Raw genomic sequence first — 12,779 nt, forward strand, 5'->3', positions numbered from 1 at the left:
AATCAATTGCATTGCTATACTCCAATGAAGAAACAACTGAAGAACAAATTAGGAAAACTGTTCCATTTAAATAGCCTCAATCTAACAAACACAATGAACGCCTCTCTAATGTCTGAAATATGATATGTCAAGAGCTTTGTAATGTTTTGAACAACCAATAAAAATAAATAAATAAATAAATAAATAAATAAAAAAGTGAAAGCCTCTACAATGAAACCACAGAGTGATAAAGAAAGGAATTGAAGACCTAAGAAGATGAAAACATCTTTCATGATTTCAATAAGCAGAATTAATATAGTATAAATGTCCATATGAACAAAAAATTAATTTTTAAATACTACAAAAATTTTTAATTTTTAAATACTACCAAAATTTTTAGTTTTTAATTTTGAATGCTACTCAAAATTTTAATTCCTATTCAAATCCTAATGACATTCCTTATAGAATTAGAAAAAGCAGTCATGAAACTCATTTGGAAGAGTAACAGCCCCAGAATAACCAAACCAATCTTCAGAGAGAAAATTAAGCAGGAAGCAACATAATACCTGACCTTAGACTACAGACGTATAGTGACAAAGGCACCATGATGTAACCACCAGAACAGATGAAGACCATTGAAACAGAATAGAAGTCACAGAGACAAACCCACATAAACTCAAGTATCTCACACTAGACAAGTGTGCAAATCACATACATTGGAGATTTAAAAAGCCTCCTCAAACAATGGTGTTGGGAAAACTGGAAATCCATATGTAGCAGCATGAAATTTACCCCCTATCACTCACCCTCCACAAAACTCAACTCAAAGTGCATCAGACACACAAGCATTCGACTAGAAAACCTGCACCTACTAGAAGAAAATGCAGACCATCACTCAACATGTCAGCTTAGAAACAAAATTCCTCAACAAGCCTTGTAAAGTGCATGGAGTTAATTTGAAAAAGAAACAATAAATGGGATGTCATCAAAATCAAAAGCTTCTTCATAGCAAAGGATGCAACCAAGAATGTGAACACGGCACCTACATAATGGGAAAAATGACTTTGCCACCCAATCTCAGATAAGTCATTAATTTGCAGAAAATATAAAGAACCCCAAAAGCTTAAGATCGAAAATACAAATAACCCAATCAATAAATAGACAAAGGAACTAAATAGACACTTCTCAAAAGAAGAAATATGAAGTCAACAAGTACATAAAACATGTTCAACATCTCTGGAAATTAGAAAATGTACGTTAAAACCACACTGAGCTTACACCTCACTCCAGTCAGACTGTATTTATCAAGAATACAAGTTAAAAAACATATTGGTGAGGATGTTAAGAAATGGAACACTCAAAGACTGTTGATGAGACTAAGAATTAGTGTAAACACTCTAGAATGCTGTGTGGAGATTCCTCAAAAATCGAGGAATGGAAACGCCATTTGACCTGGATTTTCCAATCCTTGGAATATATCCAAATAGTTAAAATTTGAATACTACAGTGTGACACAGCCATATCAGTGTTTACAGTGGCTGAGTTTGCAATAGCTCCCATATACATCCAATGTAGGTGCCCTTAAACTGAAAAATTGATAAAGAATGAGTGGTATATGTGAACAATGGATTATTACTTATCCATAAAAAATGACTTTATGTACATTTGCTCATAAATGGATGGCTGTGGAGACCATTGGGCTAAGGAAATGACCAAATTCCCCAAATCCCCCAAACCAAATACTCTTTCAGATGTGTGGATGCTAAGCTATAACAAAAGGGGAGAGGAGGAAAGGATGTATGTTCTGTGGATTAGACAAAAGGAAATGATGGAAGGGAGGGGGTAGAGAAATAGGGAATACAGTGGATTGAATCTGACATAAACTTTCTATGTACATGCATGAATACACCACAGGGAATCTCCACAGCATGCTACATCCAGAAGACTGGGATCCTAGATAGGATAAGATAAATTCCATGTTTCTGTAAATATGTCCAAATTGACTCTACTGTCATGTTTAACTAAAAAGAACAAGTAAAAGTAAATATTTAAAAAAGCATTGTTCTCCAATATTGATATGCACAGATTCCACATTAGATATGTTGAAAATTTGGCCACACTTCAAGGAGATGGATGGCTGTGCCTAGTCTTCACATTGCTAAGAAGCTTCCAGGTGAGGCTAGCAGGTCAGCTTTCCGTTTCCACCTTATCCTTCCTAAGGATAAAGAGAAAACTTACAATCTCTCATGTGAGGAAATCATCCCCCTCCCATAAAATACACAGACATAAAATTCTAAAAAAGGAAAATTTAACCCATGAATCCTGCATAATTAAATGTGTTATATTTTAAAAGATCCTTAGCTGGATGTGATTACACATGCCTGTGATCATAGCAAATCAGGAGGATGATGCAGGTGAACTGCAAGTTCAAGGCCAATCTCAGCAATTCAGCACACCCTGGTCAAAAATGAAAATTAAAAGGGGCTGGAGGTGGAGCTCAATGGCAGAGCACCCCTGGGACTAATGAAAATTATTGCACTTTTCAAGATGACCAGATATGTGGCAGACAGCCCTTCACCAGGTGAAGTCCACATAGACTCAAACAACATGCAGTCAAGGGTGACGGACACAGAGGGCAAGCACCCCTGCCAAGGTACCAGTGGGCAAATTGATATTAAAAGAGTAAACCACAATCCATATCAACTATTAAAACATCATTTTATGTAAAGTTTAGGACAAGTGTTCACCAAATTTCAATATTTGGTCTCTTCTGAGACCTGAGAGAGTAAGTCCCTTAATTGCCCAATTTCACATAAATTTATGAGTTCTTCTAGGCAATAAATTTCATTCCTTTTCAGCATGAATTTTTCTAAGACTTGCAGACCAAAACCCCTGGCACATCCACATGGACCTACATCCTAGGTATGCATTCATCACTGACCTATGAGGACTCAACTGTGTTCGCACTAGGAGCTGATGTCAATATATTTCCATTTGCGTCTGTCCTACCAGAAGCAATTGCCATATCACACTTGATAAATTCATTTTGAGACTTTCTCCTGAAAGAAAGAAGCTGTGCAATATCAAGAGAGACTGAGAGCAGGCTCTGCTGTATGGGGGAGAAGTGTTTCAACAGTGAACGTGGGGCATGGAATCTCCTCAGTGGTAGAAAGCTAGGCTAACACATGTGAGGCCCTGGGCTGAATCCCCAACACTGCAAGATGAGCAATAAATGAATGCATAAATGAAGAGGTAACCTTGACTACAATGAAAAGAAAGTCAAAACAAGTAATTGGAAGCAGATATTAGGCAGGGATATCAGAAGCAGCTAAGAAAGCTATAAATATGTAACTGCACAGCAGGACAATTGAAAAAGGGCTCCGACCTGGGACCAACTAACCTGAGATGCTGACATTTCTTCCTCTTCCTCCTCCTGCTCTGGGTTTCCTTCCCTAGCAAGATGACTTTGACTAACCACACCTTCCTCTTTAGAATCTTTTAAAGGCATCTGCAAACCACCCACACCTGCTCCCACCACACCATCCTAAAAGGGTATTACTGAGCAGAAAAGGCTTTGCTCTCATCTCCGTTCTCACACCAGTGAGTTCCCCTCTAGTGAACTAAAGTGAGTTTCTTCTTACTGCCTTCAGCTGAACTCTATTACCTGCAAAGGCAAAAATATCTGCTGTAACACTGGAGCTCTGCACTGTTCAGACCTGCCCCCAGAACAGCCAAGCACAACACATCCTCTTACTGTTCTTCATAAGAAGGCTAGACTCACGTCTCCCAAATGTAGCCAGAATCCCTCCTGGTTTTGCCTGTGCTCTCTCTGCCTTCACCTGACAGTTAGTTATCTCAATATTGAAGATTCTACCCAGAATCATAGACTAATCTGTGGTCATGAAACAGCTGAACGCATTTCCTGGCCCTGACAAGGGATCTTGATGGGAGCCCTGGCTGAGACTCTTTAGGAAAGCCATGCCTCTAGAGCTTCCATGTGCTGTCAATCATGGGATGCCCACAGCCCTCTCTCCCACACTGTGGTTCTGCAGGTTTGGAATGAAGCCTGAGAATTGTTTTCATAACAAGTTCCATGTTAGTGATGCTCTAGCACCCACTGGATTCATTGTCAATAGCAGGAAGCTAGATGAAACAGGCACAGGTCACCTCGTCTGTCTCCCCCAAACATATCCTCTGAAGGAAAACACATGCATTGCTGTTTCCCGTTGAAGACCTCTAGTCACCATCCTAAATACCACGTTTTTTTGTTGGGATGAAAAGTTCACAAAATGATGGAGATGGCAGTTTTGTCAGAGGAGGTGTGTTTTTGGAAAAGCATCACATATACATTCATTAATGCAATGTTTTCTGAGCAGAAACTGTGTGAACACAGGATGTTTCAGTGCACTCTACTGAAATCTAAATGTTCTGATTTAATCAGTACAATACACTTAGATATGGGTACTAATTCTCCTGTAATTCTTATGACTCTTATTATGCTATCATTGATATTTGTAAAATATATTGAACAAAAATTAAACTTGAATATGAAGATACAATAATAAAGGTGAAAATCAGTGACTTCAAAATTTTTTCTTGTTTGGCACAATAGTTGTACAAATTTCTGAGGTGCAGTGTCTGATGTTTGATTTGCATACACATTTGTTAGCAATATTGAGGGAATTTGCATAGCTGTCTCCTTGAATCTTATCATTTATTATGTCTTGCTAGGTGCATTATCATTATATGTACTAGTGGGGTTTCTTCAGACATATTCATGTGTCTGCCTGGCATGATGGGTCTCAATATCTTCCCCACTACTTCCTTTCCCTGTTGAACCCCCTTCCCATGGTCCCTGTCCTCCACAGTTCTGGTGCAATACACACTCTCATTAAGATATGCTCACAGACACACACAGCATGATTGGTTTTCAATTTTTCCCTATGCTTCCACTTCCCACCCTTATTTCCTATGCCTTGATTCCCTGTCTGTTCTCTACTGCTCCTCATTTTATTTTGAGATTTCTCATTTCTTTTTTTCTCTTTAGCTTCCACATGAGAAAATACTCTCTATTTATCTAGTATGTGTGTGTATGTATAATTTTTTCTGAAATTGGATAGAAGTCTATTAGAAATTTTAAATTCAATAAAGTAATACATAAAAATTAACATATGAAAAGATATAGCTTTCTTATACACAAAAATGAAATCAGAAAAAATTACATTCATAAGCATCTCAAGAGCCATGTATGATTATATCAAAGTGAACCCAACTATTATGTCTAATCACAATGCATTAATGAAAAAGAAAAAGAAATACTTCATCTGTGTCTCCCAAATTTTAATACATTTTGCATTATTTACTTTGACTTTCAAATTTTTCTGTAATTTTTTTGTGTTAATTAGAAGTGTATAAATTATTTTTTAATTTCATTTTATTTTTAGATCTCATTCTTAATTTGTAAAGCGATTTAACTTTGGTCAGAAATCACATTCTGTAAGAATAGAGACTATAATATTTGTTCATTTTTTAGTTAATTCTTTGTGCATTGACACTTCCAAGGAAGGAATATTCTGCAGGTGTTTTTGGAGAATTCTCTGTGTGTCAACTGCATGAAGTTTAGTGATAATGAGGTTTAGATTTTCTGTATAATTTGCAAGTATTTTATATTAATCTCTCAACAACAGGGAAATACTAAAATCTTTGATCATGAAAAATAAAAGGAAAAATGATACTTCACTTTTTGAATGACCTCTACAGTGAAAATTAGAAAACATTGAAGAAAGAAACTGAAAAAGTGTTTCAAAGGTCAAAAGGCAACCTGTTTTCATGGATTGGAAAACACTGTTGAAATGGCCACGATGAACAAAGCAATCTAGATTGAATACAATTTCCAGTAAAAAGACTCACATCACACTTCACAGAACTACAAAAAAACAGTCCTGAAACTCAGCATAATATTGGCAAAAAACAAACCATAGCCCAATGTGACAGAAAATCCAAAAATAAACCCACACATCTCCAGGCAGTTGATTTCTGCCAAGGGTTCCAAAAACAAACTTCAAAGCACAGAAAAGCTTTCTATCAACAGGTTCTAGGAACACTGGATAGTCCCATCTAGAGGCATGAAACAAGGTCCTCGTCCCTCATTCTGTACAAAAGTCAACTGCAAATGAATCAGAGAACTGAAGGGAGCTCTGAGGAGCCTGCTTGTCTGGTGTGCTGAAGCCCTGGGTCCAATCCCAAGTGCTGGAATAAATAAATGAAAGAAAGAGAGAAAAAGCAGGTCTAAGACCTGGAGGGAGGACAAGAATATTTGAATGCAATAGAAGAAATCATGGAGGAAAGTGATGAAACTATTCACCCAGGGATGATTTCTAGATAGGACAAGAATCTCCCTGGCACAAAAGCAGAATTTGTCCAAAGGTATAAACCACTGCAGTCAGAGAGCTTCTACACAGCAAAGGAAAAAATCCATGGAGTGATGAAAACACAGAGAAAAAAGTCATTGCTAGCTATTCTTGAGAAACAGAACTAATTTCCTGAATATATAAAGAACACAAAACTCTTCAGATTTAATCTAAATTGACTCAATAAATGATCCCATAGTATGAATAGACATTTTTTAAAATGAAAGGAAGTAAGCTACAAATAAATTTATGGAAAAAAAGTGCTCAACATCTTTGGGAAAAGGATATACAATGTCACCTTGAAACTAAGAACAAGTTGAACAGAGATATTATACTATAAGTGTACATTTCCTTCTTGCAAAGTGCCAAGAGAATGGATTTCAAACTCAACTCAAAACTAAATTGACATCCCTATTTAACATGTAGAATGACTACTACATAAGTGAAAATTTACAAAATGCTATGGAAGATGTGGAGAAAAAGGACATATGCATCATTTCCTTTTTGAAAACTCAAAGGGACAGTTGATATTACAGGTTTGCAGTGGATAACAGCATCAATAAAAGCCATGTAGAACAGGGAAGGAGAGCGTGACATTTCCACAGTAGAGCCTCCTCCTGCTAAGATCTGCATGGCACAATTAGGAGAACATTTCCACTCATTCCTGTTCTTCAGGAGACAGAGAACATTGGAACATGTGTGCACTTGGAGCTTTCTGGAAGGTTCCCTGAAGATTCTTGCCCTAACATGGTGTGCTTAGGGGAAGAGTGGTATATTTGAATGACAGGTCCTAAAACTGAAGGAAACTGATTCTTACAGCAACAGAGACAGACCCAGTGGGGAAGTTTATGCAACCTGAAGAAAAATGATAGCAATAACTTTCAAGTGGACAGACAACAAAACTCTAGCATGACATCCTGAAAACAAGTTTAAGAGAATTTCGAGTGCTCAGCGGCAGAGGTGGTGCTGCTGCTGAGAGAGGATGCACTGAGTTAAAGGTGGGGGTCGGGGGTCCGCAGCCCGCAGAGGGGCCAGTACACCTCTCCCATCCTCAGCACGCCCCGTATCTTGCCCCCACGGCTAACAGTCCTAACAGCCGAGGGGCCAAATGCGGCCCACCAGAAGAGCGCGGAAGGGGACTAGCAGGGCTCAGCAAGAGAGGGGGCGCCCACTATTCCTGCTGGCCTACACGGACCCCGCCTACGCCACGGTGCAAGGACCCTAGGAATGCAAGTGCTCACTTATGTATCCAACATGGCGGCGGGCAGAGAAGCTGCGCTTTTAATGCACTCCCAGTGATGGGGTCATAAAGTCGCAAGGATAACTCTTGGATTCTACCAACGGAGATTCTCCTAGCAAAATTCCACTGAAGAGAGACCGCCCGGGAGCTACTAGGATTTTTTTGAAGTGTCTTTGTGACCCGGACGAGCGGGACCCTGCTACTAGACGCGGAGTTCCAGATCCACCAGCCATATTCCACGCACCGCGGGCACAGCTGCAGATCCGTCCACCCACCTGCAGCCAACGTGACTGGGTCCTGCTAGACGCTGAGACACAGTTTGGCAGGAAGAAGTCTTTAGCCAAGCCTCCATGAGCCAGGAGCTGAGGCGAACCGGGCTGGACCAGTCCCACCCCTCCCCTCGGACACTCCAGCAAGGAGCCTGGGGCCCGCCATAGCAGAGAGGTGACGTCATCGGAGTTCAGCCGGCGGAATTCCTTCCCAGCAGAATCCACTTTAGCAGGTGCGTGACTCCCCATACTGATACAAGCAGCCAGGAAACTTCATCGACTTCTCAGGGGTCGTGTCCGTAGGGAAGCAGAGGGGATCCCAGACCCCAAGACCCCCATATCACCAGCATTGACCCCCAAGGTCTTAGCCGCCAGTTTACCACAGTACTGGGGCTTAAAAGGGACATGCGGTGGGGCTGCAAGTGTAACTAGATCTCTGGAGAATCACTTCTGGGGAACAGGACCTGGCTGGCAGGCTGACAGGAGGAAGGGGGTTAAGAGCTGGAGAAGTGAAATGGCTCTGGACTGACAAGTCTGAGAGACCCCCAGGAGACGCCCTACAGAGATAGCTCTCCGCAGGTAGAGAGCAGACGCTCTGCTTGGAGGGCACAGCTCCACCTACTGGAAGAGAAGAAGGTGGATCTCTAAGACTTTAATTTTTGTTGTTGTTGTTGTTGTTGCTGTTGTCGATATATTTTTTTCTCTCCTTCTTCTCTCCCTGTTCCTTTCCCCCCTTTTCCTTCTCTCTTTCTATCCCATTTCAAGTTTTATTGTTCTTTTCATTCCCCTCTAATCTATCTCTCCCTCTATCCTTTTTTCTTTTTAACAGCACCTTCATTCCCCTACCCCCCAACTCTCATCCCAAGCATTACATCTTCCATTGTGTGTAATTGTCTAAATGCAAATAGGTGAATGTCTCGAGGCTGTCTATAAGACTCCTAAATACCTAGCTACTACCAACACCCTGATCCAATTGCCTGGTAGTATCCACCTTCAGTGGAGCAATCTTCTAAAGTAGCCAAGACATACTAACCATCGTACCACCAGAGCACCCAACCTAAACATATAGTCTAAGAACAAACAGCAAATCATTAGATGCATACAGAACCTAGAAGCCTTATATGAATTGAATGAATCAGCTTTAAAGCACAACAAAGCCCAACATTTCTAGGCATAATCTCCCACCACAAAAGAGAGACAACATAGATATACAAAGCCAAAACAAATGTATAGGAGAAAGCAGTTACAAAGCAGTCAAACAGAGCTGGAAAGCAACATGAACAATATGAAAAAACAAGGGAAAAAAGGGTTACAAACAATGCAGGACAACCTAAATATACAGGAGGACCTAGAAGAATCAGAAACATGGACAGGGAAAGAAATCAAGGCATACCTAATTCAGATGGAACGGAATATTAGAGAAGACATGAGACAGCAAATCCAAGCATTGAAAGTATATTTTGAAGAGGAACTAACCTCACAAATTCAATCTGCAAAGAATGAGCTTTATCAGGAGATAGAGGTGTTGAAAAAAATCAAGTTGTAATCATAGAAATGCAAGAAACCGTAAATCAGATTAAAAGCGCTAATGAGAATATTACAAACAGACTAGATCAAGTAGAAGTCAGAACATCAGATAATGAAGACAAAGTTTATCAACTTGAAAAGAATATAGTCAACACAGAAAAGATGCTGAAATCTCACGAGCAATCTATCCAAGAGATATGGGATCTCATCAAAAGACCAAATTTGAGAGTCATTGGGATAGAAGAAGGCACAGAGAATCAGTACAAAGGAGTGGATAGCATACTAAATGAGATAATACTAGAAAACTTCCCAGAGATGAAAGATGGAATGGATTGCCAAATCCTGGAAGCTTACAGGACCCCAAACATCCAAAACCATAATAGACCAACTCCAAGACACATAATTATGAAGATAGCTAACATACAGGACAAGGAGAGAATACTAAAAGCTACGAGAGAAAGGAGGCAGATTACATTTAGGGGTAAACCAATTAGGTTCACGACTGATTTTTCATCACAGACTTTGAAAGCGAGAAGATCCTGGAACAACGTATTTCAAACACTGAAAAATAATGAATTCCAACCAAGAATACTGTATCCAGCAAAACTAAGCTTCAGATTTGACAATGAAATTAAAATATTTCATGATAAACAAAAGCTAAAAGAATTCGCAGCCAGAAAACCAGCACTGCAAAGCATTTTGAACAAAATATTACAAGAAGAGGAATTGAAAAATAGCGCCCAAAACTAACAGTGGGAGGTATCTCAGTAAAGGGGAAGAAAAATAACCAAAGAGGGAAAACTAGCCAATCTAAAATAAATAAATAAATAAACATGACTGGAAGTACAAACCATATTTCAATTGTAACCTTAAGTGTTAATGCCTTAAATTCACCAATCAAGAGACATAGGCTAGTAACCTGGATTAAAAAAACAAATCCAACAATATGCTGCCTTCAGGAGACTCATATGATAGGAAAAGACATACACAGACTGAAGGTGAAAGGTTGGGAAAAATCATACCACTCACATGGCCCTCGGAAGCAAGCAGGAGTGGCCATTCTCATATCGAATAAAGTCAACTTCAAACCTAAGGTAATCAAAAGGGATAAAGAAGGACACTATATACTGTTAAAAGGAACCATCCACCATCAAGACATAACAATTATCAATTTGTATGCACCAAACAATGGTGCTGCAGAGTTCATAAAACAAACTCTCCTCAAGTTCAAGAGTCAAATAGACCACAACGCAATAATTATGGGGGACTTCAACACACCACTCTCGCCATTGGACAGATCCTCTAGACAAAAGCTGAACAAAGAAACTATAAAACTCAATAATGCAATCAATAACCTAGACTTAACCGACATATATAGAATATATCAACCATCATCAAGTGGATACACATTCTTCTCAGCAGCACATGGATCCTACTCAAAGATAGACCATATATTATGCCATAGGGCGACTCTCAGTAAATATAAAGGTGTGGAGATAATACCATGCACCATATCTGACCATAATGGAATGAAACTGGAAATCAATAATAAAAGAAGGAAGGAAAAATCCTGCATCACCTGGAAAATGAACAATATGTTACTGAATGATCAATGGGTTACAGAAGATATAAAGGAGGAAATCAAAAAATTTCTATAGATAAACGACAATACAGACACAACATACCGGAATCTATGGGACACAATAAAAGCAGTTTAAAGAGGGAAATTCATTTCCTGGAGTTCATTCCTCAAAAAAAGAAAAAATCAACAAGTTTAAGAGGCAAAAAAAATATCCAGCTTGGTGTTTGATGCCTGTCTTGTCTAGATGAAGCAGGGGCTTAGATTATGGCTCTAAAAATAGTGACTCTTTGTGAATTATATTTTGACTGAGGGTAAAAATTAATGTTTTAAAGCACAGTTATTCCAGGGGGTGAGTAGTCTATGTAATTAACATCCATACTACATCATAAGGTTAGCATTTTCTTGGTGCCAATACTTCACATGCAACATCTCTGCAGGTTAAGAAAAGAAAACATATTGTTAACTACAGTACAAAACCTCTAGTCCACTTATTCCTACTTCAAGATGGCATTGAATCTTTTGTCCAAAATTCTCCCAAAACCTTCAGCTCCAGGTAGCTACCATTGCAGTCTACTTCTATAAGGCTGTGTTGTTTCTTTCAACATAAAAAATGAGATCTTGTGACATTTGTTTGTGCTTAGCCTGTTCTACTAAATGTTTTGTATTCCAAGTTAACCCATGGTGGGAGAAATGACAGGATTTTCTTCTTAGTGATTTCATAAAAAGCCCTTATACGTGTGTGTATGTATCTAAAGTCCTCCTTGAAGGTTATAACTTTTATCACTCCTGTGAATGCTGATGTTTTGGCCTCCCATAATTTACAGAACATCTTCATGGCATCTAGAGTGGTAAATGCATTCCAATTTTCTTTGTCCACTTCTATCAGAGGATTCACTATCTAGGATACCCAGGGTTTTATAAAATGCAGTTTTTAAATAAGAAGGCTTAAAACTCATCATTGTTTTTTGATACATGATGCAAAATTAATGTGTCTGCAGGTATGAAAACAACATCTACCTCATGACACACTTCCTTCACAGCCCATGGGACAACAGGTTTATTGTCAAGGAGCAGTAATACTTGTAAAAGGATATTTTTTTTTTCTGAGCTGAACGCTTCAACTATGGGCTTACAAATAATTAGTAAAATCATGTTATAAACAGGCAAAGTAACTTGGGTAACACAGTAAATGATCCTCGCCTTCAACTTAAAATTACCAAATGTCACTTATTGAAGAAATAGAAAAAGTGACATAAAAATCATGTGGTATCTCAAGGGAGCACAAAGAGGTCAACAGTTTTCAAAAAAGGATCAAAGTTTGAGGCATCACATTTCCAGATTCAAAATATTAACACTACAGTAACCAAACCTGTTTAATACTGTCAGACAAATATAAAGACAGTGACATAGTGAAAAAATGATCTTTGTGTATACACATTCACTAAAGCAATATTCTTAAAAGCCAATAGGTGGAAACAACCCAAAATTCCTTGAACACTAATTGAAGCAATTTGCAATACACAAACAATAACGACTACTCAATTGTAACAATTCAGGGAATCTTCTAACATCTGCAATAGGGATATATCTTGAGGTCATTATGCCAAGAAAAATGAGTCTGTTACAAAAATAAGTACTGATGTGTCCACATACGTGGGCTATCTTAAGCAATGAAACCCAGTGAAACAGAATAGTAAGAGTGTTTGTCAGGTAACAGCAGAATGGAAAGTTAAGCAGTTTTGTTTTCATGGGTATTCTGTTTTGATTTTGAG

Source organism: Callospermophilus lateralis, chromosome 18 (assembly GCF_048772815.1).
Source record: "Callospermophilus lateralis isolate mCalLat2 chromosome 18, mCalLat2.hap1, whole genome shotgun sequence".
Taxonomy (NCBI): Eukaryota; Metazoa; Chordata; class Mammalia; order Rodentia; family Sciuridae; genus Callospermophilus; species Callospermophilus lateralis.